At 51.9% G+C, this 24,767-nt stretch overlaps 36 non-coding genes across 36 annotated transcripts; 18 read left to right on the top strand and 18 right to left on the bottom strand.

Moving 5' to 3' along the window:
- Window positions 1-218: 218 nt before the first annotated feature.
- LOC148659870 (signal recognition particle RNA) lies at window positions 219-517 on the top strand. Its single transcript, XR_015939889.1, has one exon.
- Window positions 518-848: 331 nt separating this feature from the next.
- On the bottom strand, window positions 849-920 carry trnap-ugg (transfer RNA proline (anticodon UGG)). The gene has a single exon. It is a non-coding gene; the product is annotated as a tRNA-Pro (tRNA).
- A 618-nt stretch (window positions 921-1,538) lies between these two features.
- On the top strand, window positions 1,539-1,837 carry LOC148659868 (signal recognition particle RNA). Its single transcript, XR_015939881.1, has one exon.
- A 331-nt stretch (window positions 1,838-2,168) lies between these two features.
- Window positions 2,169-2,240, bottom strand: trnap-cgg (transfer RNA proline (anticodon CGG)). Its single transcript has one exon. It is a non-coding gene; the product is annotated as a tRNA-Pro (tRNA).
- Window positions 2,241-2,858: 618 nt separating this feature from the next.
- Window positions 2,859-3,157, top strand: LOC148659866 (signal recognition particle RNA). The gene has a single exon (XR_015939849.1).
- A 331-nt stretch (window positions 3,158-3,488) lies between these two features.
- On the bottom strand, window positions 3,489-3,560 carry trnap-agg (transfer RNA proline (anticodon AGG)). Its single transcript has one exon. It is a non-coding gene; the product is annotated as a tRNA-Pro (tRNA).
- A 618-nt stretch (window positions 3,561-4,178) lies between these two features.
- Window positions 4,179-4,477, top strand: LOC148659864 (signal recognition particle RNA). The gene has a single exon (XR_015939858.1).
- Window positions 4,478-4,808: 331 nt separating this feature from the next.
- trnap-agg (transfer RNA proline (anticodon AGG)) lies at window positions 4,809-4,880 on the bottom strand. The gene has a single exon. It is a non-coding gene; the product is annotated as a tRNA-Pro (tRNA).
- A 618-nt stretch (window positions 4,881-5,498) lies between these two features.
- Window positions 5,499-5,797, top strand: LOC148659862 (signal recognition particle RNA). Its single transcript, XR_015939857.1, has one exon.
- A 331-nt stretch (window positions 5,798-6,128) lies between these two features.
- Window positions 6,129-6,200, bottom strand: trnap-agg (transfer RNA proline (anticodon AGG)). The gene has a single exon. It is a non-coding gene; the product is annotated as a tRNA-Pro (tRNA).
- Window positions 6,201-6,817: 617 nt separating this feature from the next.
- LOC148659860 (signal recognition particle RNA) lies at window positions 6,818-7,116 on the top strand. Its single transcript, XR_015939888.1, has one exon.
- Window positions 7,117-7,447: 331 nt separating this feature from the next.
- trnap-ugg (transfer RNA proline (anticodon UGG)) lies at window positions 7,448-7,519 on the bottom strand. The gene has a single exon. It is a non-coding gene; the product is annotated as a tRNA-Pro (tRNA).
- A 618-nt stretch (window positions 7,520-8,137) lies between these two features.
- LOC148659858 (signal recognition particle RNA) lies at window positions 8,138-8,436 on the top strand. Its single transcript, XR_015939880.1, has one exon.
- Window positions 8,437-8,767: 331 nt separating this feature from the next.
- On the bottom strand, window positions 8,768-8,839 carry trnap-cgg (transfer RNA proline (anticodon CGG)). Its single transcript has one exon. It is a non-coding gene; the product is annotated as a tRNA-Pro (tRNA).
- A 993-nt stretch (window positions 8,840-9,832) lies between these two features.
- trnap-agg (transfer RNA proline (anticodon AGG)) lies at window positions 9,833-9,904 on the bottom strand. The gene has a single exon. It is a non-coding gene; the product is annotated as a tRNA-Pro (tRNA).
- Window positions 9,905-10,521: 617 nt separating this feature from the next.
- LOC148659855 (signal recognition particle RNA) lies at window positions 10,522-10,807 on the top strand. The gene has a single exon (XR_015939922.1).
- A 331-nt stretch (window positions 10,808-11,138) lies between these two features.
- On the bottom strand, window positions 11,139-11,210 carry trnap-agg (transfer RNA proline (anticodon AGG)). The gene has a single exon. It is a non-coding gene; the product is annotated as a tRNA-Pro (tRNA).
- A 618-nt stretch (window positions 11,211-11,828) lies between these two features.
- On the top strand, window positions 11,829-12,127 carry LOC148659853 (signal recognition particle RNA). Its single transcript, XR_015939856.1, has one exon.
- Window positions 12,128-12,458: 331 nt separating this feature from the next.
- On the bottom strand, window positions 12,459-12,530 carry trnap-agg (transfer RNA proline (anticodon AGG)). Its single transcript has one exon. It is a non-coding gene; the product is annotated as a tRNA-Pro (tRNA).
- Window positions 12,531-13,148: 618 nt separating this feature from the next.
- On the top strand, window positions 13,149-13,434 carry LOC148659851 (signal recognition particle RNA). Its single transcript, XR_015939919.1, has one exon.
- Window positions 13,435-13,765: 331 nt separating this feature from the next.
- Window positions 13,766-13,837, bottom strand: trnap-agg (transfer RNA proline (anticodon AGG)). The gene has a single exon. It is a non-coding gene; the product is annotated as a tRNA-Pro (tRNA).
- A 618-nt stretch (window positions 13,838-14,455) lies between these two features.
- Window positions 14,456-14,754, top strand: LOC148659849 (signal recognition particle RNA). Its single transcript, XR_015939855.1, has one exon.
- Window positions 14,755-15,085: 331 nt separating this feature from the next.
- trnap-ugg (transfer RNA proline (anticodon UGG)) lies at window positions 15,086-15,157 on the bottom strand. The gene has a single exon. It is a non-coding gene; the product is annotated as a tRNA-Pro (tRNA).
- A 616-nt stretch (window positions 15,158-15,773) lies between these two features.
- On the top strand, window positions 15,774-16,059 carry LOC148659847 (signal recognition particle RNA). The gene has a single exon (XR_015939918.1).
- A 331-nt stretch (window positions 16,060-16,390) lies between these two features.
- Window positions 16,391-16,462, bottom strand: trnap-agg (transfer RNA proline (anticodon AGG)). The gene has a single exon. It is a non-coding gene; the product is annotated as a tRNA-Pro (tRNA).
- Window positions 16,463-17,080: 618 nt separating this feature from the next.
- Window positions 17,081-17,379, top strand: LOC148659845 (signal recognition particle RNA). The gene has a single exon (XR_015939854.1).
- A 331-nt stretch (window positions 17,380-17,710) lies between these two features.
- On the bottom strand, window positions 17,711-17,782 carry trnap-ugg (transfer RNA proline (anticodon UGG)). The gene has a single exon. It is a non-coding gene; the product is annotated as a tRNA-Pro (tRNA).
- Window positions 17,783-18,398: 616 nt separating this feature from the next.
- LOC148659843 (signal recognition particle RNA) lies at window positions 18,399-18,697 on the top strand. Its single transcript, XR_015939853.1, has one exon.
- Window positions 18,698-19,028: 331 nt separating this feature from the next.
- Window positions 19,029-19,100, bottom strand: trnap-ugg (transfer RNA proline (anticodon UGG)). Its single transcript has one exon. It is a non-coding gene; the product is annotated as a tRNA-Pro (tRNA).
- A 618-nt stretch (window positions 19,101-19,718) lies between these two features.
- LOC148659841 (signal recognition particle RNA) lies at window positions 19,719-20,017 on the top strand. Its single transcript, XR_015939852.1, has one exon.
- A 331-nt stretch (window positions 20,018-20,348) lies between these two features.
- On the bottom strand, window positions 20,349-20,420 carry trnap-ugg (transfer RNA proline (anticodon UGG)). Its single transcript has one exon. It is a non-coding gene; the product is annotated as a tRNA-Pro (tRNA).
- A 618-nt stretch (window positions 20,421-21,038) lies between these two features.
- On the top strand, window positions 21,039-21,337 carry LOC148659839 (signal recognition particle RNA). The gene has a single exon (XR_015939898.1).
- Window positions 21,338-21,668: 331 nt separating this feature from the next.
- trnap-agg (transfer RNA proline (anticodon AGG)) lies at window positions 21,669-21,740 on the bottom strand. Its single transcript has one exon. It is a non-coding gene; the product is annotated as a tRNA-Pro (tRNA).
- A 617-nt stretch (window positions 21,741-22,357) lies between these two features.
- Window positions 22,358-22,656, top strand: LOC148659837 (signal recognition particle RNA). Its single transcript, XR_015939879.1, has one exon.
- A 331-nt stretch (window positions 22,657-22,987) lies between these two features.
- trnap-ugg (transfer RNA proline (anticodon UGG)) lies at window positions 22,988-23,059 on the bottom strand. The gene has a single exon. It is a non-coding gene; the product is annotated as a tRNA-Pro (tRNA).
- A 616-nt stretch (window positions 23,060-23,675) lies between these two features.
- LOC148659835 (signal recognition particle RNA) lies at window positions 23,676-23,974 on the top strand. Its single transcript, XR_015939848.1, has one exon.
- The last annotated feature ends 793 nt before the right edge of the window (window positions 23,975-24,767 follow it).

Genomic DNA, 24,767 nt, shown 5'->3' with positions numbered 1-24,767 from the left:
GCGTGCGTTCTAGAAAGTCTACGAGAGCAATACCGCCAGCTGGTGCTTTTTGGACGAGCTCGACAACAGGACAGGACGAAGCATTTTTCAGCAGTTTTTTCCGCATTTTTCGGGGCAGCCACCTGCCAGCCTGAGATCCTAGCGTTTCAAACACCGAGCTGTCCCCTGGACTTGGCTCACAGCACACGAAGATGAGAAAAAGAGCGAGGCTGCTTCTCGCCAGGCGTGGTGGCGCACGCCTGTAATCCAAGCTACCGGGAGGCTGAGACCGAGGGACCGCTTGCACTCGGGAGTTCTGCACAGCAGTGGGCTGTGTTGATCGGGGGTCCGCAGCGTCTTCGGCACCAATATGGTGATCCCGGGGGAGCTTGGGCTCACCAGGTTGTCTAAAGAGGGGTGTACCAACCCAGGTCGGAAACGGAGCAGGTGAAAGCCCCCGTGCTGATGCGTGCTGGGACAGCTCCTGTGAGCAGCAGCTGTCGTGCAGCCCGGGCAACAGAGTGGGACGCGGTCTTTTGCCACAACTTTGGAAGGAGGGAATCTTCATCTGTGTCCGGGGTGTTACAGTCAAGTTTGTTGCTTTTGTTTAGTCTCTTTGATTTTCTTTTGTTTGCGTGGGTCGTTAGTTTTTCCTTTGTAGTTTTTTTCTTCTGCTCTGAACCCTTTAATACATTGTCATTGTGAGCGTATGACATCCGCTCAAGTGTTGTCAAAGCAAGGATGGACGGGTAAAATGCCTGCCTTCCTGGCGTCCTGCAACACGAGAACGGCGGTGAAGCAGTTCGCTTTGCGTGGGCAGAGCACAAGTGGGAAAGCCTCTCTCTTACGCACGAGTCAGAGCACAAAACGGGCTCGTCCGGGATTTGAACCCGGGACCTCTCGCACCCAAAGCGAGAATCATACCCCTAGACCAACGAGCCATTCGCATAGGGGGTGCTGGCTGTTTGCCAGAACTCGTTGTAAAAAAAAGGAGAGAGGGACAGATGTGAACGGTTTTCCAAAGGATGAAAGTCGCCTTCGTTTATTCACATTTGCGACCCATTTCGCACTCTTCAGCGTAATGATATTTCCCCCAAAAGTGGTTTAAATCTCAAAAGGAAGAAGACATCTTAATGTCGTAATGTACAGTACTTGCAATCGTTTCACTGTGGAATTCTGTTTCTTCTCGTGAAAAATCTCCGTGCTCCGCCGACTTCTCTCTAGGACAGCCCGCCGTAACTTTAAGCGAGGGGCCTGAACCAAGTGCTGGAAGAGCGGGTGTCGTGACTTTTTTTGCATTTCAGCTCAAGTGATGTCAAAGCAAAGAAGAACGGATGTAATGCGTGCGTTCTAGAAAGTCTACGAGAGCAATACCGCCAGCTGGTGCTTTTTGGACGAGCTCGACAACAGGACAGGACGAAGCATTTTTCAGCAGTTTTTTCCGCATTTTTCGGGGCAGCCACCTGCCAGCCTGAGATCCTAGCGTTTCAAACACCGAGCTGTCCCCTGGACTTGGCTCACAGCACACGAAGATGAGAAAAAGAGCGAGGCTGCTTCTCGCCGGGCGTGGTGGCGCACGCCTGTAATCCCAGCTGCCGGGAGGCTGAGACCGAGGGACCGCTTGCGCTCGGGAGTTCTGCACAGCAGTGGGCTGTGTTGATCGGGGGTCCGCAGCGTCTTCGGCACCAATATGGTGATCCCGGGGGAGCTTGGGCTCACCAGGTTGTCTAAAGAGGGGTGTACCAACCCAGGTCGGAAACGGAGCAGGTGAAAGCCCCCGTGCTGATGCGTGCTGGGACAGCTCCTGTGAGCAGCAGCTGTCGTGCAGCCCGGGCAACAGAGTGGGACGCGGTCTTTTGCCACAACTTTGGAAGGAGGGAATCTTCATCTGTGTCCGGGGTGTTACAGTCAAGTTTGTTGCTTTTGTTTAGTCTCTTTGATTTTCTTTTGTTTGCGTGGGTCGTTAGTTTTTCCTTTGTAGTTTTTTTCTTCTGCTCTGAACCCTTTAATACATTGTCATTGTGAGCGTATGACATCCGCTCAAGTGTTGTCAAAGCAAGGATGGACGGGTAAAATGCCTGCCTTCCTGGCGTCCTGCAACACGAGAACGGCGGTGAAGCAGTTCGCTTTGCGTGGGCAGAGCACAAGTGGGAAAGCCTCTCTCTTACGCACGAGTCAGAGCACAACACGGGCTCGTCCGGGATTTGAACCCGGGACCTCTCGCACCCGAAGCGAGAATCATACCCCTAGACCAACGAGCCATTCGCAGAGGGGGTGCTGGCTGTTTGCCAGAACTCGTTGTAAAAAAAAGGAGAGAGGGCCAGATGTGAACGGTTTTCCAAAGGATGAAAGTCGCCTTCGTTTATTCACATTTGCGACCCATTTCGCACTCTTCAGCGTAATGATATTTCCCCCAAAAGTGGTTTAAATCTCAAAAGGAAGAAGACATCTTAATGTCGTAATGTACAGTACTTGCAATCGTTTCACTGTGGAATTCTGTTTCTTCTCGTGAAAAATCTCCGTGCTCCGCCGACTTCTCTCTAGGACAGCCCGCCGTAACTTTAAGCGAGGGGCCTGAACCAAGTGCTGGAAGAGCGGGTGTCGTGACTTTTTTTGCATTTCAGCTCAAGTGATGTCAAAGCAAAGAAGAACGGATGTAATGCGTGCGTTCTAGAAAGTCTACGAGAGCAATACCGCCAGCTGGTGCTTTTTGGACGAGCTCGACAACAGGACAGGACGAAGCATTTTTCAGCAGTTTTTTCCGCATTTTTCGGGGCAGCCACCTGCCAGCCTGAGATCCTAGCGTTTCAAACACCGAGCTGTCCCCTGGACTTGGCTCACAGCACACGAAGATGAGAAAAAGAGCGAGGCTGCTTCTCGCCAGGCGTGGTGGCGCACGCCTGTAATCCAAGCTACCGGGAGGCTGAGACCGAGGGACCGCTTGCGCTCGGGAGTTCTGCACAGCAGTGGGCTGTGTTGATCGGGGGTCCGCAGCGTCTTCGGCACCAATATGGTGATCCCGGGGGAGCTTGGGCTCACCAGGTTGTCTAAAGAGGGGTGTACCAACCCAGGTCGGAAACGGAGCAGGTGAAAGCCCCCGTGCTGATGCGTGCTGGGACAGCTCCTGTGAGCAGCAGCTGTCGTGCAGCCCGGGCAACAGAGTGGGACGCGGTCTTTTGCCACAACTTTGGAAGGAGGGAATCTTCATCTGTGTCCGGGGTGTTACAGTCAAGTTTGTTGCTTTTGTTTAGTCTCTTTGATTTTCTTTTGTTTGCGTGGGTCGTTAGTTTTTCCTTTGTAGTTTTTTTCTTCTGCTCTGAACCCTTTAATACATTGTCATTGTGAGCGTATGACATCCGCTCAAGTGTTGTCAAAGCAAGGATGGACGGGTAAAATGCCTGCCTTCCTGGCGTCCTGCAACACGAGAACGGCGGTGAAGCAGTTCGCTTTGCGTGGGCAGAGCACAAGTGGGAAAGCCTCTCTCTTACGCACGAGTCAGAGCACAAAACGGGCTCGTCCGGGATTTGAACCCGGGACCTCTCGCACCCTAAGCGAGAATCATACCCCTAGACCAACGAGCCATTCGCAGAGGGGTTGCTGGCTGTTTGCCAGAACTCGTTGTAAAAAAAAGGAGAGAGGGACAGATGTGAACGGTTTTCCAAAGGATGAAAGTCGCCTTCGTTTATTCACATTTGCGACCCATTTCGCACTCTTCAGCGTAATGATATTTCCCCCAAAAGTGGTTTAAATCTCAAAAGGAAGAAGACATCTTAATGTCGTAATGTACAGTACTTGCAATCGTTTCACTGTGGAATTCTGTTTCTTCTCGTGAAAAATCTCCGTGCTCCGCCGACTTCTCTCTAGGACAGCCCGCCGTAACTTTAAGCGAGGGGCCTGAACCAAGTGCTGGAAGAGCGGGTGTCGTGACTTTTTTTGCATTTCAGCTCAAGTGATGTCAAAGCAAAGAAGAACGGATGTAATGCGTGCGTTCTAGAAAGTCTACGAGAGCAATACCGCCAGCTGGTGCTTTTTGGACGAGCTCGACAACAGGACAGGACGAAGCATTTTTCAGCAGTTTTTTCCGCATTTTTCGGGGCAGCCACCTGCCAGCCTGAGATCCTAGCGTTTCAAACACCGAGCTGTCCCCTGGACTTGGCTCACAGCACACGAAGATGAGAAAAAGAGCGAGGCTGCTTCTCGCCGGGCGTGGTGGCGCACGCCTGTAATCCAAGCTGCCGGGAGGCTGAGACCGAGGGACCGCTTGCGCTCGGGAGTTCTGCACAGCAGTGGGCTGTGTTGATCGGGGGTCCGCAGCGTCTTCGGCACCAATATGGTGATCCCGGGGGAGCTTGGGCTCACCAGGTTGTCTAAAGAGGGGTGTACCAACCCAGGTCGGAAACGGAGCAGGTGAAAGCCCCCGTGCTGATGCGTGCTGGGACAGCTCCTGTGAGCAGCAGCTGTCGTGCAGCCCGGGCAACAGAGTGGGACGCGGTCTTTTGCCACAACTTTGGAAGGAGGGAATCTTCATCTGTGTCCGGGGTGTTACAGTCAAGTTTGTTGCTTTTGTTTAGTCTCTTTGATTTTCTTTTGTTTGCGTGGGTCGTTAGTTTTTCCTTTGTAGTTTTTTTCTTCTGCTCTGAACCCTTTAATACATTGTCATTGTGAGCGTATGACATCCGCTCAAGTGTTGTCAAAGCAAGGATGGACGGGTAAAATGCCTGCCTTCCTGGCGTCCTGCAACACGAGAACGGCGGTGAAGCAGTTCGCTTTGCGTGGGCAGAGCACAAGTGGGAAAGCCTCTCTCTTACGCACGAGTCAGAGCACAAAACGGGCTCGTCCGGGATTTGAACCCGGGACCTCTCGCACCCTAAGCGAGAATCATACCCCTCGACCAACGAGCCATTCGCAGAGGGGGTGCTGGCTGTTTGCCAGAACTCGTTGTAAAAAAAAGGAGAGAGGGACAGATGTGAACGGTTTTCCAAAGGATGAAAGTCGCCTTCGTTTATTCACATTTGCGACCCATTTCGCACTCTTCAGCGTAATGATATTTCCCCCAAAAGTGGTTTAAATCTCAAAAGGAAGAAGACATCTTAATGTCGTAATGTACAGTACTTGCAATCGTTTCACTGTGGAATTCTGTTTCTTCTCGTGAAAAATCTCCGTGCTCCGCCGACTTCTCTCTAGGACAGCCCGCCGTAACTTTAAGCGAGGGGCCTGAACCAAGTGCTGGAAGAGCGGGTGTCGTGACTTTTTTTGCATTTCAGCTCAAGTGATGTCAAAGCAAAGAAGAACGGATGTAATGCGTGCGTTCTAGAAAGTCTACGAGAGCAATACCGCCAGCTGGTGCTTTTTGGACGAGCTCGACAACAGGACAGGACGAAGCATTTTTCAGCAGTTTTTTCCGCATTTTTCGGGGCAGCCACCTGCCAGCCTGAGATCCTAGCGTTTCAAACACCGAGCTGTCCCCTGGACTTGGCTCACAGCACACGAAGATGAGAAAAAGAGCGAGGCTGCTTCTCGCCGGGCGTGGTGGCGCACGCCTGTAATCCAAGCTGCCGGGAGGCTGAGACCGAGGGACCGCTTGCGCTCGGGAGTTCTGCACAGCAGTGGGCTGTGTTGATCGGGGGTCCGCAGCGTCTTCGGCACCAATATGGTGATCCCGGGGGAGCTTGGGCTCACCAGGTTGTCTAAAGAGGGGTGTACCAACCCAGGTCGGAAACGGAGCAGGTGAAAGCCCCCGTGCTGATGCGTGCTGGGACAGCTCCTGTGAGCAGCAGCTGTCGTGCAGCCCGGGCAACAGAGTGGGACGCGGTCTTTTGCCACAACTTTGGAAGGAGGGAATCTTCATCTGTGTCCGGGGTGTTACAGTCAAGTTTGTTGCTTTTGTTTAGTCTCTTTGATTTTCTTTTGTTTGCGTGGGTCGTTAGTTTTTCCTTTGTAGTTTTTTTCTTCTGCTCTGAACCCTTTAATACATTGTCATTGTGAGCGTATGACATCCGCTCAAGTGTTGTCAAAGCAAGGATGGACGGGTAAAATGCCTGTCTTCCTGGCGTCCTGCAACACGAGAACGGCGGTGAAGCAGTTCGCTTTGCGTGGGCAGAGCACAAGTGGGAAAGCCTCTCTCTTACGCACGAGTCAGAGCACAAAACGGGCTCGTCCGGGATTTGAACCCGGGACCTCTCGCACCCTAAGCGAGAATCATACCCCTAGACCAACGAGCCATTCGCAGAGGGGGGTGCTGGCTGTTTGCCAGAACTCGTTGTAAAAAAAAGGAGAGGGACAGATGTGAACGGTTTTCCAAAGGATGAAAGTCGCCTTCGTTTATTCACATTTGCGACCCATTTCGCACTCTTCAGCGTAATGATATTTCCCCCAAAAGTGGTTTAAATCTCAAAAGGAAGAAGACATCTTAATGTCGTAATGTACAGTACTTGCAATCGTTTCACTGTGGAATTCTGTTTCTTCTCGTGAAAAATCTCCGTGCTCCGCCGACTTCTCTCTAGGACAGCCCGCCGTAACTTTAAGCGAGGGGCCTGAACCAAGTGCTGGAAGAGCGGGTGTCGTGACTTTTTTTGCATTTCAGCTCAAGTGATGTCAAAGCAAAGAAGAACGGATGTAATGCGTGCGTTCTAGAAAGTCTACGAGAGCAATACCGCCAGCTGGTGCTTTTTGGACGAGCTCGACAACAGGACAGGACGAAGCATTTTTCAGCAGTTTTTTCCGCATTTTTCGGGGCAGCCACCTGCCAGCCTGAGATCCTAGCGTTTCAAACACCGAGCTGTCCCCTGGACTTGGCTCACAGCACACGAAGATGAGAAAAAGAGCGAGGCTGCTTCTCGCCAGGCGTGGTGGCGCACGCCTGTAATCCAAGCTACCGGGAGGCTGAGACCGAGGGACCGCTTGCACTCGGGAGTTCTGCACAGCAGTGGGCTGTGTTGATCGGGGGTCCGCAGCGTCTTCGGCACCAATATGGTGATCCCGGGGGAGCTTGGGCTCACCAGGTTGTCTAAAGAGGGGTGTACCAACCCAGGTCGGAAACGGAGCAGGTGAAAGCCCCCGTGCTGATGCGTGCTGGGACAGCTCCTGTGAGCAGCAGCTGTCGTGCAGCCCGGGCAACAGAGTGGGACGCGGTCTTTTGCCACAACTTTGGAAGGAGGGAATCTTCATCTGTGTCCGGGGTGTTACAGTCAAGTTTGTTGCTTTTGTTTAGTCTCTTTGATTTTCTTTTGTTTGCGTGGGTCGTTAGTTTTTCCTTTGTAGTTTTTTTCTTCTGCTCTGAACCCTTTAATACATTGTCATTGTGAGCGTATGACATCCGCTCAAGTGTTGTCAAAGCAAGGATGGACGGGTAAAATGCCTGCCTTCCTGGCGTCCTGCAACACGAGAACGGCGGTGAAGCAGTTCGCTTTGCGTGGGCAGAGCACAAGTGGGAAAGCCTCTCTCTTACGCACGAGTCAGAGCACAAAACGGGCTCGTCCGGGATTTGAACCCGGGACCTCTCGCACCCAAAGCGAGAATCATACCCCTAGACCAACGAGCCATTCGCAGAGGGGGTGCTGGCTGTTTGCCAGAACTCGTTGTAAAAAAAAGGAGAGAGGGACAGATGTGAACGGTTTTCCAAAGGATGAAAGTCGCCTTCGTTTATTCACATTTGCGACCCATTTCGCACTCTTCAGCGTAATGATATTTCCCCCAAAAGTGGTTTAAATCTCAAAAGGAAGAAGACATCTTAATGTCGTAATGTACAGTACTTGCAATCGTTTCACTGTGGAATTCTGTTTCTTCTCGTGAAAAATCTCCGTGCTCCGCCGACTTCTCTCTAGGACAGCCCGCCGTAACTTTAAGCGAGGGGCCTGAACCAAGTGCTGGAAGAGCGGGTGTCGTGACTTTTTTTGCATTTCAGCTCAAGTGATGTCAAAGCAAAGAAGAACGGATGTAATGCGTGCGTTCTAGAAAGTCTACGAGAGCAATACCGCCAGCTGGTGCTTTTTGGACGAGCTCGACAACAGGACAGGACGAAGCATTTTTCAGCAGTTTTTTCCGCATTTTTCGGGGCAGCCACCTGCCAGCCTGAGATCCTAGCGTTTCAAACACCGAGCTGTCCCCTGGACTTGGCTCACAGCACACGAAGATGAGAAAAAGAGCGAGGCTGCTTCTCGCCGGGCGTGGTGGCGCACGCCTGTAATCCCAGCTGCCGGGAGGCTGAGACCGAGGGACCGCTTGCGCTCGGGAGTTCTGCACAGCAGTGGGCTGTGTTGATCGGGGGTCCGCAGCGTCTTCGGCACCAATATGGTGATCCCGGGGGAGCTTGGGCTCACCAGGTTGTCTAAAGAGGGGTGTACCAACCCAGGTCGGAAACGGAGCAGGTGAAAGCCCCCGTGCTGATGCGTGCTGGGACAGCTCCTGTGAGCAGCAGCTGTCGTGCAGCCCGGGCAACAGAGTGGGACGCGGTCTTTTGCCACAACTTTGGAAGGAGGGAATCTTCATCTGTGTCCGGGGTGTTACAGTCAAGTTTGTTGCTTTTGTTTAGTCTCTTTGATTTTCTTTTGTTTGCGTGGGTCGTTAGTTTTTCCTTTGTAGTTTTTTTCTTCTGCTCTGAACCCTTTAATACATTGTCATTGTGAGCGTATGACATCCGCTCAAGTGTTGTCAAAGCAAGGATGGACGGGTAAAATGCCTGCCTTCCTGGCGTCCTGCAACACGAGAACGGCGGTGAAGCAGTTCGCTTTGCGTGGGCAGAGCACAAGTGGGAAAGCCTCTCTCTTACGCACGAGTCAGAGCACAACACGGGCTCGTCCGGGATTTGAACCCGGGACCTCTCGCACCCGAAGCGAGAATCATACCCCTAGACCAACGAGCCATTCGCAGAGGGGGTGCTGGCTGTTTGCCAGAACTCGTTGTAAAAAAAAGGAGAGAGGGCCAGATGTGAACGGTTTTCCAAAGGATGAAAGTCGCCTTCGTTTATTCACATTTGCGACCCATTTCGCACTCTTCAGCGTAATGATATTTCCCCCAAAAGTGGTTTAAATCTCAAAAGGAAGAAGACATCTTAATGTCGTAATGTACAGTACTTGCAATCGTTTCACTGTGGAATTCTGTTTCTTCTCGTGAAAAATCTCCGTGCTCCGCCGACTTCTCTCTAGGACAGCCCGCCGTAACTTTAAGCGAGGGGCCTGAACCAAGTGCTGGAAGAGCGGGTGTCGTGACTTTTTTTGCATTTCAGCTCAAGTGATGTCAAAGCAAAGAAGAACGGATGTAATGCGTGCGTTCTAGAAAGTCTACGAGAGCAATACCGCCAGCTGGTGCTTTTTGGACGAGCTCGACAACAGGACAGGACGAAGCATTTTTCAGCAGTTTTTTCCGCATTTTTCGGGGCAGCCACCTGCCAGCCTGAGATCCTAGCGTACCAACCCAGGTCGGAAACGGAGCAGGTGAAAGCCCCCGTGCTGATGCGTGCTGGGACAGCTCCTGTGAGCAGCAGCTGTCGTGCAGCCCGGGCAACAGAGTGGGGCGCGGTCTTTTGCCACAACTTTGGAAGGAGGGAATCTTCATCTGTGTCCGGGGTGTTACAGTCAAGTTTGTTGCTTTTGTTTAGTCTCTTTGATTTTCTTTTGTTTGCGTGGGTCGTTAGTTTTTCCTTTGTAGTTTTTTTCTTCTGCTCTGAACCCTTTAATACATTGTCATTGTGAGCGTATGACATCCGCTCAAGTGTTGTCAAAGCAAGGATGGACGGGTAAAATGCCTGCCTTCCTGGCGTCCTGCAACACGAGAACGCCGGTGAAGCAGTTCGCTTTGCGTGGGCAGAGCACAAGTGGGAAAGCCTCTCTCTTACGCACGAGTCAGAGCACAAAACGGGCTCGTCCGGGATTTGAACCCGGGACCACTCGCACCCTAAGCGAGAATCATACCCCTAGACCAACGAGCCATTCGCAGAGGGGGTGCTGGCTGTTTGCCAGAACTCGTTGTAAAAAAAAGGAGAGAGGGACAGATGTGAACGGTTTTCCAAAGGATGAATTCGCCTTCGTTTATTCACATTTGCGACCCATTTCGCACTCTTCAGCGTAATGATATTTCCCCCAAAAGTGGTTTAAATCTCAAAAGGAAGAAGACATCTTAATGTCGTAATGTACAGTACTTGCAATCGTTTCACTGTGGAATTCTGTTTCTTCTCGTGAAAAATCTCCGTGCTCCGCCGACTTCTCTCTAGGACAGCCCGCCGTAACTTTAAGCGAGGGGCCTGAACCAAGTGCTGGAAGAGCGGGTGTCGTGACTTTTTTTGCATTTCAGCTCAAGTGATGTCAAAGCAAAGAAGAACGGATGTAATGCGTGCGTTCTAGAAAGTCTACGAGAGCAATACCGCCAGCTGGTGCTTTTTGGACGAGCTCGACAACAGGACAGGACGAAGCATTTTTCAGCAGTTTTTTCCGCATTTTTCGGGGCAGCCACCTGCCAGCCTGAGATCCTAGCGTTTCAAACACCGAGCTGTCCCCTGGACTTGGCTCACAGCACACGAAGATGAGAAAAAGAGCGAGGCTGCTTCTCGCCAGGCGTGGTGGCGCACGCCTGTAATCCCAGCTGCCGGGAGGCTGAGACCGAGGGACCGCTTGCGCTCGGGAGTTCTGCACAGCAGTGGGCTGTGTTGATCGGGGGTCCGCAGCGTCTTCGGCACCAATATGGTGATCCCGGGGGAGCTTGGGCTCACCAGGTTGCCTAAAGAGGGGTGTACCAACCCAGGTCGGAAACGGAGCAGGTGAAAGCCCCCGTGCTGATGCGTGCTGGGACAGCAGCTGTCGTGCAGCCCGGGCAACAGAGTGGGACGCGGTCTTTTGCCACAACTTTGGAAGGAGGGAATCTTCATCTGTGTCCGGGGTGTTACAGTCAAGTTTGTTTCTTTTGTTTAGTCTCTTTGATTTTCTTTTGTTTGCGTGGGTCGTTAGTTTTTCCTTTGTAGTTTTTTTCTTCTGCTCTGAACCCTTTAATACATTGTCATTGTGAGCGTATGACATCCGCTCAAGTGTTGTCAAAGCAAGGATGGACGGGTAAAATGCCTGCCTTCCTGGCGTCCTGCAACACGAGAACGGCGGTGAAGCAGTTCGCTTTGCGTGGGCAGAGCACAAGTGGGAAAGCCTCTCTCTTACGCACGAGTCAGAGCACAAAACGGGCTCGTCCGGGATTTGAACCCGGGACCTCTCGCACCCTAAGCGAGAATCATACCCCTCGACCAACGAGCCATTCGCAGAGGGGGTGCTGGCTGTTTGCCAGAACTCGTTGTAAAAAAAAGGAGAGAGGGACAGATGTGAACGGTTTTCCAAAGGATGAAAGTCGCCTTCGTTTATTCACATTTGCGACCCATTTCGCACTCTTCAGCGTAATGATATTTCCCCCAAAAGTGGTTTAAATCTCAAAAGGAAGAAGACATCTTAATGTCGTAATGTACAGTACTTGCAATCGTTTCACTGTGGAATTCTGTTTCTTCTCGTGAAAAATCTCCGTGCTCCGCCGACTTCTCTCTAGGACAGCCCGCCGTAACTTTAAGCGAGGGGCCTGAACCAAGTGCTGGAAGAGCGGGTGTCGTGACTTTTTTTGCATTTCAGCTCAAGTGATGTCAAAGCAAAGAAGAACGGATGTAATGCGTGCGTTCTAGAAAGTCTACGAGAGCAATACCGCCAGCTGGTGCTTTTTGGACGAGCTCGACAACAGGACAGGACGAAGCATTTTTCAGCAGTTTTTTCCGCATTTTTCGGGGCAGCCACCTGCCAGCCTGAGATCCTAGCGTTTCAAACACCGAGCTGTCCCCTGGACTTGGCTCACAGCACACGAAGATGAGAAAAAGAGCGAGGCTGCTTCTTGCCGGGCGTGGTGGCGCACGCCTGTAATCCAAGCTGCCGGGAGGCTGAGACCGAGGGACCGCTTGCGCTCGGGAGTTCTGCACAGCAGTGGGCTGTGTTGATCGGGGGTCCGCAGCGTCTTCGGCACCAATATGGTGATCCCGGGGGAGCTTGGGCTCACCAGGTTGTCTAAAGAGGGGTGTACCAACCCAGGTCGGAAACGGAGCAGGTGAAAGCCCCCGTGCTGATGCGTGCTGGGACAGCTCCTGTGAGCAGCAGCTGTCGTGCAGCCCGGGCAACAGAGTGGGACGCGGTCTTTTGCCACAACTTTGGAAGGAGGGAATCTTCATCTGTGTCCGGGGTGTTACAGTCAAGTTTGTTGCTTTTGTTTAGTCTCTTTGATTTTCTTTTGTTTGCGTGGGTCGTTAGTTTTTCCTTTGTAGTTTTTTTCTTCTGCTCTGAACCCTTTAATACATTGTCATTGTGAGCGTATGACATCCGCTCAAGTGTTGTCAAAGCAAGGATGGACGGGTAAAATGCCTGCCTTCCTGGCGTCCTGCAACACGAGAACGGCGGTGAAGCAGTTCGCTTTGCGTGGGCAGAGCACAAGTGGGAAAGCCTCTCTCTTACGCACGAGTCAGAGCACAAAACGGGCTCGTCCGGGATTTGAACCCGGGACCTCTCGCACCCTAAGCGAGAATCATACCCCTAGACCAACGAGCCATTCGCAGAGGGGGTGCTGGCTGTTTGCCAGAACTCGTTGTAAAAAAAAGGAGAGAGGGACAGATGTGAACGGTTTTCCAAAGGATGAAAGTCGCCTTCGTTTATTCACATTTGCGACCCATTTCGCACTCTTCAGCGTAATGATATTTCCCCCAAAAGTGGTTTAAATCTCAAAAGGAAGAAGACATCTTAATGTCGTAATGTACAGTACTTGCAATCGTTTCACTGTGGAATTCTGTTTCTTCTCGTGAAAAATCTCCGTGCTCCGCCGACTTCTCTCTAGGACAGCCCGCCGTAACTTTAAGCGAGGGGCCTGAACCAAGTGCTGGAAGAGCGGGTGTCGTGACTTTTTTTGCATTTCAGCTCAAGTGATGTCAAAGCAAAGAAGAACGGATGTAATGCGTGCGTTCTAGAAAGTCTACGAGAGCAATACCGCCAGCTGGTGCTTTTTGGACGAGCTCGACAACAGGACAGGACGAAGCATTTTTCAGCAGTTTTTTCCGCATTTTTCGGGGCAGCCACCTGCCAGCCTGAGATCCTAGCGTTTCAAACACCGAGCTGTCCCCTGGACTTGGCTCACAGCACACGAAGATGAGAAAAAGAGCGAGGCTGCTTCTCGCCAGGCGTGGTGGCGCACGCCTGTAATCCAAGCTACCGGGAGGCTGAGACCGAGGGACCGCTTGCGCTCGGGAGTTCTGCACAGCAGTGAGCTGTGTTGATCGGGGGTCCGCAGCGTCTTCGGCACCAATATGGTGATCCCGGGGGAGCTTGGGCTCACCAGGTTGCCTAAAGAGGGGTGTACCAACCCAGGTCGGAAACGGAGCAGGTGAAAGCCCCCGTGCTGATGCGTGCTGGGACAGCAGCTGTCGTGCAGCCCGGGCAACAGAGTGGGACGCGGTCTTTTGCCACAACTTTGGAAGGAGGGAATCTTCATCTGTGTCCGGGGTGTTACAGTCAAGTTTGTTTCTTTTGTTTAGTCTCTTTGATTTTCTTTTGTTTGCGTGGGTCGTTAGTTTTTCCTTTGTAGTTTTTTTCTTCTGCTCTGAACCCTTTAATACATTGTCATTGTGAGCGTATGACATCCGCTCAAGTGTTGTCAAAGCAAGGATGGACGGGTAAAATGCCTGCCTTCCTGGCGTCCTGCAACACGAGAACGGCGGTGAAGCAGTTCGCTTTGCGTGGGCAGAGCACAAGTGGGAAAGCCTCTCTCTTACGCACGAGTCAGAGCACAAAACGGGCTCGTCCGGGATTTGAACCCGGGACCTCTCGCACCCTAAGCGAGAATCATACCCCTAGACCAACGAGCCATTCGCAGAGGGGGTGCTGGCTGTTTGCCAGAACTCGTTGTAAAAAAAAGGAGAGAGGGACAGATGTGAACGGTTTTCCAAAGGATGAAAGTCGCCTTCGTTTATTCACATTTGCGACCCATTTCGCACTCTTCAGCGTAATGATATTTCCCCCAAAAGTGGTTTAAATCTCAAAAGGAAGAAGACATCTTAATGTCGTAATGTACAGTACTTGCAATCGTTTCACTGTGGAATTCTGTTTCTTCTCGTGAAAAATCTCCGTGCTCCGCCGACTTCTCTCTAGGACAGCCCGCCGTAACTTTAAGCGAGGGGCCTGAACCAAGTGCTGGAAGAGCGGGTGTCGTGACTTTTTTTGCATTTCAGCTCAAGTGATGTCAAAGCAAAGAAGAACGGATGTAATGCGTGCGTTCTAGAAAGTCTACGAGAGCAATACCGCCAGCTGGTGCTTTTTGGACGAGCTCGACAACAGGACAGGACGAAGCATTTTTCAGCAGTTTTTTCCGCATTTTTCGGGGCAGCCACCTGCCAGCCTGAGATCCTAGCGTTTCAAACACCGAGCTGTCCCCTGGACTTGGCTCACAGCACACGAAGATGAGAAAAAGAGCGAGGCTGCTTCTCGCCGGGCGTGGTGGCGCACGCCTGTAATCCAAGCTGCCGGGAGGCTGAGACCGAGGGACCGCTTGCGCTCGGGAGTTCTGCACAGCAGTGGGCTGTGTTGATCGGGGGTCCGCAGCGTCTTCGGCACCAATATGGTGATCCCGGGGGAGCTTGGGCTCACCAGGTTGTCTAAAGAGGGGTGTACCAACCCAGGTCGGAAACGGAGCAGGTGAAAGCCCCCGTGCTGATGCGTGCTGGGACAGCTCCTGTGAGCAGCAGCTGTCGTGCAGCCCGGGCAACAGAGTGGGACGCGGTCTTTTGCCACAACTTTGGAAGGAGGGAATCTTCATCTGTGTCCGGGGTGTTACAGTCAAGTTTGTTGCTTTTGTTTAGTCTCTTTGATTTTCTTTTGTTTGCGTGGGTCGTTAGTTTTTCCTTTGTAGTTTTTTACTTCTGCTCTGAACCCTTTAATACATTGTCATTGTGAGCGTATGACATCCGCTCAAGTGTTGTCAAAGCAAGGATGGACGGGTAAAATGCCTGCCTTCCTGGCGTCCTGCAACACGAGAACGGCGGTGAAGCAGTTCGCTTTGCGTGGGCAGAGCACAAGTGGGAAAGCCTCTCTCTTACGCACGAGTCAGAGCACAAAACGGGCTCGTCCGGGATTTGAACCCGGGACCTCTCGCACCCAAAGCGAGAATCATACCCCTAGACCAACGAGCCATTCGCAGAGGGGGTGCTGGCTGTTTGCCAGAACTCGTTGTAAAAAAAAGGAGAGGGACAGATGTGAACGGTTTTCCAAAGGATGAAAGTCGCCTTCGTTTATTCACATTTGCGACCCATTTCGCACTCTTCAGCGTAATGATATTTCCCCCAAAAGTGGTTTAAATCTCAAAAGGAAGAAGACATCTTAATGTCGTAATGTACAGTACTTGCAATCGTTTCACTGTGGAATTCTGTTTCTTCTCGTGAAAAATCTCCGTGCTCCGCCGACTTCTCTCTAGGACAGCCCGCCGTAACTTTAAGCGAGGGGCCTGAACCAAGTGCTGGAAGAGCGGGTGTCGTGACTTTTTTTGCATTTCAGCTCAAGTGATGTCAAAGCAAAGAAGAACGGATGTAATGCGTGCGTTCTAGAAAGTCTACGAGAGCAATACCGCCAGCTGGTGCTTTTTGGACGAGCTCGACAACAGGACAGGACGAAGCATTTTTCAGCAGTTTTTTCCGCATTTTTCGGGGCAGCCACCTGCCAGCCTGAGATCCTAGCGTTTCAAACACCGAGCTGTCCCCTGGACTTGGCTCACAGCACACGAAGATGAGAAAAAGAGCGAGGCTGCTTCTCGCCAGGCGTGGTGGCGCACGCCTGTAATCCAAGCTACCGGGAGGCTGAGACCGAGGGACCGCTTGCGCTCGGGAGTTCTGCACAGCAGTGAGCTGTGTTGATCGGGGGTCCGCAGCGTCTTCGGCACCAATATGGTGATCCCGGGGGAGCTTGGGCTCACCAGGTTGCCTAAAGAGGGGTGTACCAACCCAGGTCGGAAACGGAGCAGGTGAAAGCCCCCGTGCTGATGCGTGCTGGGACAGCAGCTGTCGTGCAGCCCGGGCAACAGAGTGGGACGCGGTCTTTTGCCACAACTTTGGAAGGAGGGAATCTTCATCTGTGTCCGGGGTGTTACAGTCAAGTTTGTTTCTTTTGTTTAGTCTCTTTGATTTTCTTTTGTTTGCGTGGGTCGTTAGTTTTTCCTTTGTAGTTTTTTTCTTCTGCTCTGAACCCTTTAATACATTGTCATTGTGAGCGTATGACATCCGCTCAAGTGTTGTCAAAGCAAGGATGGACGGGTAAAATGCCTGCCTTCCTGGCGTCCTGCAACACGAGAACGGCGGTGAAGCAGTTCGCTTTGCGTGGGCAGAGCACAAGTGGGAAAGCCTCTCTCTTACGCACGAGTCAGAGCACAAAACGGGCTCGTCCGGGATTTGAACCCGGGACCTCTCGCACCCTAAGCGAGAATCATACCCCTAGACCAACGAGCCATTCGCAGAGGGGGTGCTGGCTGTTTGCCAGAACTCGTTGTAAAAAAAAGGAGAGAGGGACAGATGTGAACGGTTTTCCAAAGGATGAAAGTCGCCTTCGTTTATTCACATTTGCGACCCATTTCGCACTCTTCAGCGTAATGATATTTCCCCCAAAAGTGGTTTAAATCTCAAAAGGAAGAAGACATCTTAATGTCGTAATGTACAGTACTTGCAATCGTTTCACTGTGGAATTCTGTTTCTTCTCGTGAAAAATCTCCGTGCTCCGCCGACTTCTCTCTAGGACAGCCCGCCGTAACTTTAAGCGAGGGGCCTGAACCAAGTGCTGGAAGAGCGGGTGTCGTGACTTTTTTTGCATTTCAGCTCAAGTGATGTCAAAGCAAAGAAGAACGGATGTAATGCGTGCGTTCTAGAAAGTCTACGAGAGCAATACCGCCAGCTGGTGCTTTTTGGACGAGCTCGACAACAGGACAGGACGAAGCATTTTTCAGCAGTTTTTTCCGCATTTTTCGGGGCAGCCACCTGCCAGCCTGAGATCCTAGCGTTTCAAACACCGAGCTGTCCCCTGGACTTGGCTCACAGCACACGAAGATGAGAAAAAGAGCGAGGCTGCTTCTCGCCGGGCGTGGTGGCGCACGCCTGTAATCCAAGCTGCCGGGAGGCTGAGACCGAGGGACCGCTTGCGCTCGGGAGTTCTGCACAGCAGTGGGCTGTGTTGATCGGGGGTCCGCAGCGTCTTCGGCACCAATATGGTGATCCCGGGGGAGCTTGGGCTCACCAGGTTGTCTAAAGAGGGGTGTACCAACCCAGGTCGGAAACGGAGCAGGTGAAAGCCCCCGTGCTGATGCGTGCTGGGACAGCTCCTGTGAGCAGCAGCTGTCGTGCAGCCCGGGCAACAGAGTGGGACGCGGTCTTTTGCCACAACTTTGGAAGGAGGGAATCTTCATCTGTGTCCGGGGTGTTACAGTCAAGTTTGTTGCTTTTGTTTAGTCTCTTTGATTTTCTTTTGTTTGCGTGGGTCGTTAGTTTTTCTTTTGTAGTTTTTTACTTCTGCTCTGAACCCTTTAATACATTGTCATTGTGAGCGTATGACATCCGCTCAAGTGTTGTCAAAGCAAGGATGGACGGGTAAAATGCCTGCCTTCCTGGCGTCCTGCAACACGAGAACGGCGGTGAAGCAGTTCGCTTTGCGTGGGCAGAGCACAAGTGGGAAAGCCTCTCTCTTACGCACGAGTCAGAGCACAAAACGGGCTCGTCCGGGATTTGAACCCGGGACCTCTCGCACCCAAAGCGAGAATCATACCCCTAGACCAACGAGCCATTCGCAGAGGGGGTGCTGGCTGTTTGCCAGAACTCGTTGTAAAAAAAAGGAGAGGGACAGATGTGAACGGTTTTCCAAAGGATGAAAGTCGCCTTCGTTTATTCACATTTGCGACCCATTTCGCACTCTTCAGCGTAATGATATTTCCCCCAAAAGTGGTTTAAATCTCAAAAGGAAGAAGACATCTTAATGTCGTAATGTACAGTACTTGCAATCGTTTCACTGTGGAATTCTGTTTCTTCTCGTGAAAAATCTCCGTGCTCCGCCGACTTCTCTCTAGGACAGCCCGCCGTAACTTTAAGCGAGGGGCCTGAACCAAGTGCTGGAAGAGCGGGTGTCGTGACTTTTTTTGCATTTCAGCTCAAGTGATGTCAAAGCAAAGAAGAACGGATGTAATGCGTGCGTTCTAGAAAGTCTACGAGAGCAATACCGCCAGCTGGTGCTTTTTGGACGAGCTCGACAACAGGACAGGACGAAGCATTTTTCAGCAGTTTTTTCCGCATTTTTCGGGGCAGCCACCTGCCAGCCTGAGATCCTAGCGTTTCAAACACCGAGCTGTCCCCTGGACTTGGCTCACAGCACACGAAGATGAGAAAAAGAGCGAGGCTGCTTCTCGCCGGGCGTGGTGGCGCACGCCTGTAATCCAAGCTGCCGGGAGGCTGAGACCGAGGGACCGCTTGCGCTCGGGAGTTCTGCACAGCAGTGGGCTGTGTTGATCGGGGGTCCGCAGCGTCTTCGGCACCAATATGGTGATCCCGGGGGAGCTTGGGCTCACCAGGTTGTCTAAAGAGGGGTGTACCAACCCAGGTCGGAAACGGAGCAGGTGAAAGCCCCCGTGCTGATGCGTGCTGGGACAGCTCCTGTGAGCAGCAGCTGTCGTGCAGCCCGGGCAACAGAGTGGGACGCGGTCTTTTGCCACAACTTTGGAAGGAGGGAATCTTCATCTGTGTCCGGGGTGTTACAGTCAAGTTTGTTGCTTTTGTTTAGTCTCTTTGATTTTCTTTTGTTTGCGTGGGTCGTTAGTTTTTCCTTTGTAGTCTTTTACTTCTGCTCTGAACCCTTTAATACATTGTCATTGTGAGCGTATGACATCCGCTCAAGTGTTGTCAAAGCAAGGATGGACGGGTAAAATGCCTGCCTTCCTGGCGTCCTGCAACACGAGAACGGCGGTGAAGCAGTTCGCTTTGCGTGGGCAGAGCACAAGTGGGAAAGCCTCTCTCTTACGCACGAGTCAGAGCACAAAACGGGCTCGTCCGGGATTTGAACCCGGGACCTCTCGCACCCAAAGCGAGAATCATACCCCTAGACCAACGAGCCATTCGCAGAGGGGGTGCTGGCTGTTTGCCAGAACTCGTTGTAAAAAAAAGGAGAGAGGGACAGATGTGAACGGTTTTCCAAAGGATGAAAGTCGCCTTCGTTTATTCACATTTGCGACCCATTTCGCACTCTTCAGCGTAATGATATTTCCCCCAAAAGTGGTTTAAATCTCAAAAGGAAGAAGACATCTTAATGTCGTAATGTACAGTACTTGCAATCGTTTCACTGTGGAATTCTGTTTCTTCTCGTGAAAAATCTCCGTGCTCCGCCGACTTCTCTCTAGGACAGCCCGCCGTAACTTTAAGCGAGGGGCCTGAACCAAGTGCTGGAAGAGCGGGTGTCGTGACTTTTTTTGCATTTCAGCTCAAGTGATGTCAAAGCAAAGAAGAACGGATGTAATGCGTGCGTTCTAGAAAGTCTACGAGAGCAATACCGCCAGCTGGTGCTTTTTGGACGAGCTCGACAACAGGACAGGACGAAGCATTTTTCAGCAGTTTTTTCCGCATTTTTCGGGGCAGCCACCTGCCAGCCTGAGATCCTAGCGTTTCAAACACCGAGCTGTCCCCTGGACTTGGCTCACAGCACACGAAGATGAGAAAAAGAGCGAGGCTGCTTCTCGCCGGGCGTGGTGGCGCACGCCTGTAATCCAAGCTGCCGGGAGGCTGAGACCGAGGGACCGCTTGCGCTCGGGAGTTCTGCACAGCAGTGGGCTGTGTTGATCGGGGGTCCGCAGCGTCTTCGGCACCAATATGGTGATCCCGGGGGAGCTTGGGCTCACCAGGTTGTCTAAAGAGGGGTGTACCAACCCAGGTCGGAAACGGAGCAGGTGAAAGCCCCCGTGCTGATGCGTGCTGGGACAGCTCCTGTGAGCAGCAGCTGTCGTGCAGCCCGGGCAACAGAGTGGGACGCGGTCTTTTGCCACAACTTTGGAAGGAGGGAATCTTCATCTGTGTCCGGGGTGTTACAGTCAAGTTTGTTGCTTTTGTTTAGTCTCTTTGATTTTCTTTTGTTTGCGTGGGTCGTTAGTTTTTCCTTTGTAGTCTTTTACTTCTGCTCTGAACCCTTTAATACATTGTCATTGTGAGCGTATGACATCCGCTCAAGTGTTGTCAAAGCAAGGATGGACGGGTAAAATGCCTGCCTTCCTGGCGTCCTGCAACACGAGAACGGCGGTGAAGCAGTTCGCTTTGCGTGGGCAGAGCACAAGTGGGAAAGCCTCTCTCTTACGCACGAGTCAGAGCACAAAACGGGCTCGTCCGGGATTTGAACCCGGGACCTCTCGCACCCAAAGCGAGAATCATACCCCTAGACCAACGAGCCATTCGCAGAGGGGGTGCTGGCTGTTTGCCAGAACTCGTTGTAAAAAAAAGGAGAGAGGGACAGATGTGAACGGTTTTCCAAAGGATGAAAGTCGCCTTCGTTTATTCACATTTGCGACCCATTTCGCACTCTTCAGCGTAATGATATTTCCCCCAAAAGTGGTTTAAATCTCAAAAGGAAGAAGACATCTTAATGTCGTAATGTACAGTACTTGCAATCGTTTCACTGTGGAATTCTGTTTCTTCTCGTGAAAAATCTCCGTGCTCCGCCGACTTCTCTCTAGGACAGCCCGCCGTAACTTTAAGCGAGGGGCCTGAACCAAGTGCTGGAAGAGCGGGTGTCGTGACTTTTTTTGCATTTCAGCTCAAGTGATGTCAAAGCAAAGAAGAACGGATGTAATGCGTGCGTTCTAGAAAGTCTACGAGAGCAATACCGCCAGCTGGTGCTTTTTGGACGAGCTCGACAACAGGACAGGACGAAGCATTTTTCAGCAGTTTTTTCCGCATTTTTCGGGGCAGCCACCTGCCAGCCTGAGATCCTAGCGTTTCAAACACCGAGCTGTCCCCTGGACTTGGCTCACAGCACACGAAGATGAGAAAAAGAGCGAGGCTGCTTCTCGCCGGGCGTGGTGGCGCACGCCTGTAATCCAAGCTGCCGGGAGGCTGAGACCGAGGGACCGCTTCCGCTCGGGAGTTCTGCACAGCAGTGGGCTGTGTTGATCGGGGGTCCGCAGCGTCTTCGGCACCAATATGGTGATCCCGGGGGAGCTTGGGCTCACCAGGTTGTCTAAAGAGGGGTGTACCAACCCAGGTCGGAAACGGAGCAGGTGAAAGCCCCCGTGCTGATGCGTGCTGGGACAGCTCCTGTGAGCAGCAGCTGTCGTGCAGCCCGGGCAACAGAGTGGGACGCGGTCTTTTGCCACAACTTTGGAAGGAGGGAATCTTCATCTGTGTCCGGGGTGTTACAGTCAAGTTTGTTGCTTTTGTTTAGTCTCTTTGATTTTCTTTTGTTTGCGTGGGTCGTTAGTTTTTCCTTTGTAGTTTTTTTCTTCTGCTCTGAACCCTTTAATACATTGTCATTGTGAGCGTATGACATCCGCTCAAGTGTTGTCAAAGCAAGGATGGACGGGTAAAATGCCTGTCTTCCTGGCGTCCTGCAACACGAGAACGGCGGTGAAGCAGTTCGCTTTGCGTGGGCAGAGCACAAGTGGGAAAGCCTCTCTCTTACGCACGAGTCAGAGCACAAAACGGGCTCGTCCGGGATTTGAACCCGGGACCTCTCGCACCCTAAGCGAGAATCATACCCCTAGACCAACGAGCCATTCGCAGAGGGGGGTGCTGGCTGTTTGCCAGAACTCGTTGTAAAAAAAAGGAGAGGGACAGATGTGAACGGTTTTCCAAAGGATGAAAGTCGCCTTCGTTTATTCACATTTGCGACCCATTTCGCACTCTTCAGCGTAATGATATTTCCCCCAAAAGTGGTTTAAATCTCAAAAGGAAGAAGACATCTTAATGTCGTAATGTACAGTACTTGCAATCGTTTCACTGTGGAATTCTGTTTCTTCTCGTGAAAAATCTCCGTGCTCCGCCGACTTCTCTCTAGGACAGCCAGCCGTAACTTTAAGCGAGGGGCCTGAACCAAGTGCTGGAAGAGCGGGTGTCGTGACTTTTTTTGCATTTCAGCTCAAGTGATGTCAAAGCAAAGAAGAACGGATGTAATGCGTGCGTTCTAGAAAGTCTACGAGAGCAATACCGCCAGCTGGTGCTTTTTGGACGAGGTCGACAACAGGACAGGACGAAGCATTTTTCAGCAGTTTTTTCCGCATTTTTCGGGGCAGCCACCTGCCAGCCTGAGATCCTAGCGTTTCAAACACCGAGCTGTCCCCTGGACTTGGCTCACAGCACACGAAGATGAGAAAAAGAGCGAGGCTGCTTCTCGCCGGGCGTGGTGGCGCACGCCTGTAATCCCAGCTGCCGGGAGGCTGAGACCGAGGGACCGCTTGCGCTCGGGAGTTCTGCACAGCAGTGGGCTGTGTTGATCGGGGGTCCGCAGCGTCTTCGGCACCAATATGGTGATCCCGGGGGAGCTTGGGCTCACCAGGTTGTCTAAAGAGGGGTGTACCAACCCAGGTCGGAAACGGAGCAGGTGAAAGCCCCCGTGCTGATGCGTGCTGGGACAGCTCCTGTGAGCAGCAGCTGTCGTGCAGCCCGGGCAACAGAGTGGGACGCGGTCTTTTGCCACAACTTTGGAAGGAGGGAATCTTCATCTGTGTCCGGGGTGTTACAGTCAAGTTTGTTGCTTTTGTTTAGTCTCTTTGATTTTCTTTTGTTTGCGTGGGTCGTTAGTTTTTCCTTTGTAGTTTTTTTCTTCTGCTCTGAACCCTTTAATACATTGTCATTGTGAGCGTATGACATCCGCTCAAGTGTTGTCAAAGCAAGGATGGACGGGTAAAATGCCTGCCTTCCTGGCGTCCTGCAACACGAGAACGGCGGTGAAGCAGTTCGCTTTGCGTGGGCAGAGCACAAGTGGGAAAGCCTCTCTCTTACGCACGAGTCAGAGCACAAAACGGGCTCGTCCGGGATTTGAACCCGGGACCTCTCGCACCCAAAGCGAGAATCATACCCCTAGACCAACGAGCCATTCGCAGAGGGGGTGCTGGCTGTTTGCCAGAACTCGTTGTAAAAAAAAGGAGAGGGACAGATGTGAACGGTTTTCCAAAGGATGAAAGTCGCCTTCGTTTATTCACATTTGCGACCCATTTCGCACTCTTCAGCGTAATGATATTTCCCCCAAAAGTGGTTTAAATCTCAAAAGGAAGAAGACATCTTAATGTCGTAATGTACAGTACTTGCAATCGTTTCACTGTGGAATTCTGTTTCTTCTCGTGAAAAATCTCCGTGCTCCGCCGACTTCTCTCTAGGACAGCCAGCCGTAACTTTAAGCGAGGGGCCTGAACCAAGTGCTGGAAGAGCGGGTGTCGTGACTTTTTTTGCATTTCAGCTCAAGTGATGTCAAAGCAAAGAAGAACGGATGTAATGCGTGCGTTCTAGAAAGTCTACGAGAGCAATACCGCCAGCTGGTGCTTTTTGGACGAGGTCGACAACAGGACAGGACGAAGCATTTTTCAGCAGTTTTTTCCGCATTTTTCGGGGCAGCCACCTGCCAGCCTGAGATCCTAGCGTTTCAAACACCGAGCTGTCCCCTGGACTTGGCTCACAGCACACGAAGATGAGAAAAAGAGCGAGGCTGCTTCTCGCCAGGCGTGGTGGCGCACGCCTGTAATCCAAGCTACCGGGAGGCTGAGACCGAGGGACCGCTTGCGCTCGGGAGTTCTGCACAGCAGTGGGCTGTGTTGATCGGGGGTCCGCAGCGTCTTCGGCACCAATATGGTGATCCCGGGGGAGCTTGGGCTCACCAGGTTGTCTAAAGAGGGGTGTACCAACCCAGGTCGGAAACGGAGCAGGTGAAAGCCCCCGTGCTGATGCGTGCTGGGACAGCTCCTGTGAGCAGCAGCTGTCGTGCAGCCCGGGCAACAGAGTGGGACGCGGTCTTTTGCCACAACTTTGGAAGGAGGGAATCTTCATCTGTGTCCGGGGTGTTACAGTCAAGTTTGTTGCTTTTGTTTAGTCTCTTTGATTTTCTTTTGTTTGCGTGGGTCGTTAGTTTTTCCTTTGTAGTTTTTTTCTTCTGCTCTGAACCCTTTAATACATTGTCTTTGAATTGTATGACATCAGCCCAAGTGTTGTCAAAGCAAGGATGGACGGGTAAAATGCCTGCCTTCCTGGCGTCTTGCAACACGAGAACGGCGGTGAAGCAGTTCGCTTTGCGTGGGCAGAGCACAAGTGGGAAAGCCTATCTCTTACGCACGAGTCAGAGCACAAAACGGGCTTGTCCGGGATTTGAACCCGGGACCTCTCGCACCCTAAGCGAGAATCATACCCCTAGACCAACGAGCCATTCGCAGAGGTTGTGCTGGCTGTTTGCCAGAACTCGTTGTAAAAAAAAGGAGAGAGGGACAGATGTGAACGGTTTTCCAAAGGATGAAAGTCGCCTTCGTTTATTCACATTTGCGACCCATTTCGCACTCTTCAGCGTAATGATATTTCCCCCAAAAGTGGTTTAAATCTCAAAAGGAAGAAGACATCTTAATGTCGTAATGTACAGTACTTGCAATCGTTTCACTGTGGAATTCTGTTTCTTCTCGTGAAAAATCTCCGTGCTCCGCCGACTTCTCTCTAGGACAGCCCGCCGTAACTTTAAGCGAGGGGCCTGAACCAAGTGCTGGAAGAGCGGGTGTCGTGACTTTTTTTGCATTTCAGCTCAAGTGATGTCAAAGCAAAGAAGAAC

The sequence above is a fragment of the Lepisosteus platostomus genome, chromosome 6 (assembly GCF_059453375.1).
Source record: "Lepisosteus platostomus isolate fLepPlt1 chromosome 6, fLepPlt1.hap1, whole genome shotgun sequence".
Classification (NCBI taxonomy): Eukaryota; Metazoa; Chordata; class Actinopteri; order Semionotiformes; family Lepisosteidae; genus Lepisosteus; species Lepisosteus platostomus.
The sequence above is the reverse complement of the archived record's forward strand: the minus strand, read 5'-3'. Positions and strand labels throughout refer to the sequence as shown.